This window comes from Colobus angolensis, unplaced genomic scaffold, assembly GCF_000951035.1.
Source record: "Colobus angolensis palliatus isolate OR3802 unplaced genomic scaffold, Cang.pa_1.0 Scaffold126, whole genome shotgun sequence".
In the NCBI taxonomy this organism is placed as follows: domain Eukaryota; kingdom Metazoa; phylum Chordata; class Mammalia; order Primates; family Cercopithecidae; genus Colobus; species Colobus angolensis.
Window position 1 is genome coordinate 9,217,505 of NW_012113808.1, and position 5,627 is coordinate 9,223,131.

Below are 5,627 nucleotides of genomic sequence, written 5' to 3' on the forward strand. Positions count from 1 at the left end.
AAAAAAAAAAAAAAAAAAAGGCGCAAAGAGAGATATTAGGTACTTAGCTCCACACTGAATCTACACCACTCACGTTCAGGTGTTCTGGTGAGGACGGGCACCTTGACAGAACTGTGAGTCACTCCCTGACTGCTTACTGGGGATCTATTAAGGAGGAAACACTGTACTATGAAGGGCAATCCAATAGAAAGCTTATCATTGACCATTTTATAAAATAGTGAGGCAGATGGATCATGTGCATAATGAATTATATTAAAGATAGAAAATAAGTTCCTAAGAGAAATACAGGTAAAGTACAACTTGTGGCCAAAGAAGGGAAATATTACCATGGCAGGAAAAAGAGCTTTCTTAAACACATAGAATTTAAACTGGAGCAGAGAGAATTTGGAACTGTAGAGATAGTTTTAAGGGCAGGTCATGGGACCATACCAATAGGAGCTACCAGCTAGGAATGTGATGCGATTTTTGTGTGTGTGTGTGTGTGTCTGTGTGTGTGTGTGATCTGAAGAGAAACCTGAACATGAAGTTGTTATGGTAAAGAGCTAAAAGTCTGAGCTATCTAAAACATTGAAAATGGGATGGCTAGGAGAGGAAGATGTTTTTGGAAAAGCCCTCCAATCTCTTTCTCTCTTTCTAAGACCACTCCTGTCTCCTCATCTTTCCTTATTCAGAGTAGATTGGGTTCAACCCTTGATGGCTCTTGCATGCCAGGCTAAAAAGTATGGGCCATGGGCATTAGAACTGGGGAGATTATGAAATATACTATTTGTGTTTGCTTTTTGACCAGGCATGAGAAACTCAGAGCTATTCTTTAAGAAGGTTAATCTAATAGCAGTATTTGAAGAAATTAGAACACTAGAGAGACAGCAAATCAAGCTCAAAGTTGTCATGATTATGAATACTATTAGGTTTTTTTTTTTTTGAAATTGTGAAGTTTTTCCACTCACCATAATATCAAAGACTATCTATTAAAACCCATATTATACCATTCTCTGTCTCATTTATGCAATTGACATTTCAAAGACACAAATTTTATCATCAGCTTTTGTAAACCTCATAGCCTTATTTCTTTAAAAAAGATACAAAAGGACAAATGACACTATGAACTGAAAAAATATGTAAGTAATAGAATTCAGACTTCAGCAGTACAGAGAAAGAAATATACTTTGGTGAAGTTTTTAACTACCTAGGCATTTGTTAAAATACAGATTATCAGGCTCATGAGAGCTAAGTCAGCAAGTTTTTCTGTAAACGGCCAGAAAGTAAATAATTTAGGCTTTGTAGGACACTTGGTCTCTGTCAAAAATACTAAATTCTGCTCTTGTAGCAAAGAAGCAGCCACATAAAAGTCATAAAAGAAAAGGTATGGTTATGTTATAAGAAAAATTAATTTATATAAATGGTACATGGGCATTCAATAGTAGCAAAAATTAGGGGCTGAAAATTTGATGAGAGATGGGATATTTACCTAATCTTAAAGTATATCCCCATATATTAAATGCTTAGTAATTAATAAGTACTTAAAAGGTATTAATTAACTTCACCAATAGAGAAACCTAGAAGACATAATGTTAGCCACGTGGTAAAAATGAACATCACCAGAAATCATATGCTACTTGAAATAATACAATAAAAAGAGCACAGCATCATTTCTGTGATATCCCTGCAAAAGATATAAAACCCGAATTCATTCAGGAGAAAATGTCTGTCAAACATGAACTGAAGGATGTTCTACAGAGTAACTCTTATGGACTCTTCAAATATTTCAGTGTCATTAAAAGAGAAAGAGAAACTGAAGAAATTATCTGATCAAAAGAGAGTAAAGTGATATGGCAAATAAATATAATGCATGATCCTTGACCTTTCAAAGGACATTATTGGGAGAAGCAGCAAAATCTGATTAGGATCAGTAGATTAGAGAGTAACATGGTATCAATGCGAATTTTCTGATTTGTATGGTTGTACTGTGGTTATATAGGAGAATGTTCTTGTTTTTAGAAAATGCACACTGAAGCATTAAGGTGTGATGGGGTTTAATATCTTTAACTCTCTTGAATGGCTGAGAAAAAAACAAAATGTATAAATGCAGGGAGTGAAAGAACAATAACACAATATGGTAAAATATTAGTAATTGCAGTATCTGGTTGTAGAGTATACAAGAATTCTTCAAACTCTTTTTGCCACTTTCCTATCAGCTTCAGGTTATTCAAAATAAAATGTTAAAAAATGTTTGGCTGTAATACATCAACTAAAGACAGAAAAAAATGCCCAAATCCCTGGGAATAGAGAAAGAAAGAAATTTTAAAGCAATGAGAGGGTGATATGATCAATTCATACATTGGACAGATCATCAATTCATCAGAAATTTCCATCTGACTTTGAACAGAAGCTTCCCAACTTCCAACATGTGATTCAATTAAGGAAAAAACAAACAGAAAATACTAATGAAACCATGATGTACTTCAACACGGCTCAAAATAACTTCATCAATGTTAAAGGAGCTAAACAGATCAAAATTACAAGCCAGAGTTATAAAAAGTAGCACATGACTATGATGTCATGTGTATTGCCAATGTCCTAGAGTTGCCATTATATTTAAATTTAAACTAAAAATTATTTACCTAAGAAGGGGGCAAATCTAGGTATTACTGCACTCCAAATGTATGCAATTTGTAGATCCCTCTCTAGAAAAAAGAATACAAAATTATGTACAACAATTAATATTTATTAAGAAAGACAAAATAAATTATGGTAAACTACAAGTTTTAAGAAGCTGAAAAGTATAAAAAAAAAAGATGAATGTTTTTGTAAAGTAGATGCTTGGCATGGCTTTTTCATGCTTTTCCCTATATTTTGTGGCTGCGTATCTTTACCTTTCCATGTGACAAAATGCTGTATTATCATAATCTACACAAAGAAATGGGCTGTGCTAGTGAGAAGCCCTAACGTTGAAACTTTATTAACTACAAGTGAATCTGTCACTGTCCATGGATAAAATGTTTCTCAAAGATGTTACTATGCCTGCAGACAACACTGAAGGATGACCTCTGAGCTTATAAAAGGCCTAGATAAGTTAGAAATCCAGGAGCTATACGGAACCATCCAAGTATGTTGACCCTTCAAGCATTGTATGAATATATAAAGGGGAATAGCTAAAGAATACGCTTTTGAGACCTGATGGGACTTGGTTACTATTTACGTACAAGAGTGACACAGATAAAAGTCTATTGCTAACTAAGTTTAGAAGAGTTCCTTCAACAAAAATAAATAAAAATTCTGAGCAATAAGAAGGCCTGGGGTTGGGGGGAGGTACGTAAAATATCGGTATGTCTTACAATCAAGGGCTTCTTGGATTCATTTGGCAGTTTATTTTGTTCCCTTGCTTATTATGAGCAATTCTAGCTCACAATTCAAGGAATTTAGGACAACTAAAACAAAGTATTTATAACAAATGAAAATATACAGTGATTTAAAACCTCTCTAGGTTAGGGGCTGGATTAGGATCCATTAGGAGATTTAGGATCTGGTCTAAGTAGGGTCCCAGCAGTGGGATGGCATTCAAAAGCAAGCAGGAGCAGAAAGAGCCAGAGAATTACTTGAGCTAAAGCCCTGTGAAAGGTATAAAGTGAGAAAGCTAATTCCAGAGCAGGAGGAAGAAGGTCAAGAGTGAAGTCACACAGAACTTGGGGGACTGCCAGGAACAGGACTTAGAGCCCCAGTGTTGGCCTGGTTAAAGTCCCACATAGCTCAGCCTTCCTGTCCTGGTTCCTGAAAGAGCCCAGGAATGCAGTTAGAAATCATCTGCCATATCTAAGCAGTTGAAAGAATTGCACCTGTTTAATCACAAAAGGCAAAGCTAAAGAAGAGCTTGAATTATTCTCAGATTAAAGAGCTGCTGCCATACAGAAAAAGGAGCAAATTTATTCCATATTTCCATGGAAAAACTAAAATCAGCATGTGAAATTTACCAGGAGACATATTTTGAGTCCTTAAAGCAGGAACTTGACTGGAATTATTTGCCTTTGTTCACCTAGAAGAGTGCCTGGAACATCCTAAATTGTCAATACTACTTGTTAAATTGATTAATACAAATAAGAAATGACTGTTCCGCAATTACAGTAATTTGATTATGGAATAGAACCTGATGATTCTTCCTGAGCTTTGGGTATTTTAATCAGGGATTTGACCACAATGACAGTCTTAGACATGAAATTGAACATGCACCAGGCACTATTCAAAGTGTCTTCCACATACTATTACATTTCATTCTCACAGCCACCCTTGAAGCAAGTTGTACTATTAATCCCATTTTACAGATGAGGCAACTGAGACACAGAGAGATTATAGTACTTGTTCAAAGTCATACAATAGAGTCAGGATTTGAACTCAGGGGACCTGATTCTTACCTCTCTGTCTTGCTATATCCCATTATCCCATCTGATAGAGAAGAACTGGAATTGAGTCCAATATCACATGAGAGGTTAGTTGAGTGTTCTCTTCCTACATACTATAATTCTCAGACCATGCTGGATATCAGTTTTTGCTAATGTCAGATCAACCACCTCGTTTTTGGTTAGTTTAATCTATGATAGCAAGACTGAATATTTAGACATATTAAACAAAACATCAATAAGATGCCACAACACAAGATGCATGGCACTACATATACAAAACAATAAATCCTTTTTGACAATAAAAATACTGAATAAAAACTAAAATCTATTTTGATGTTGGGGAGACTCTCCTCCAGGTCTTCAACTTTATCAAAAAGTAGCATTTATTTGCTTTCTTCAGTTTCCAAGAACTTGGAGAGTTCAGTGGCGCCAGCACAACCCCCATTAAAAATGCTCACTCAGCCTTGCCCACATGCCTAGCAACCTTCTGTTTATTCCACTACAGTCAATTCAAAGTCACAAGAATGACACAGGTTATAAATTGCAGGAGCACAGGTGATGTGTGCAGTGAGGGAGCCTGACTGAGAATGCATGCCCAGTGAAGAAAAATCACTCTGAAGGGTTCAGGGTCAATAATTATGCTGATAGGGAAATCAGCGAAGAGGCAGGTGTCCTGGATAACAGGACATATTTCTTAGCCAGGAAATTATATTTTAAATGAAGGTAAGAAAACATGCTGCTTTGAGGTTGCCAGGTAATCCCAGGAAATATAATGTAGGATTTGTTCCCAAGAAAAGGATTAGGGTAATAGCAATTATTGTGCACCTATGAGGTATTGTAGACTGTACCAGACACGTTGTCATTATCTAATCTAATTTCCCCAAAGCCCAAGGTCACTCAGATAGTAAATGGCAGAGTTACAATTTGAACTCAGTTCCTTATGATTCCACATCTACTCTCCTCCTACTATGTTAAGCTGCTCAATATATTGAGCAATATCTTGACAAATTTTGCCTTTAAGAAAGCATTCTGATGGCCAGTGATGATGAGCATTTTTTCATGTGTCTGTTGGCTGCATAAATGTCTTCTTTTGAGAAGTGTCTGTTCATATCCTTTGCCCACTTTTTGATGGGGTTGTTTGATTTTTTCTTGTAAATTTGTTTAAGTTCTTTGTAGACTCTGGATATTAGCTCTTTGTCAGATGGGCAGATTGTAAAAATTTTCTCACATTCT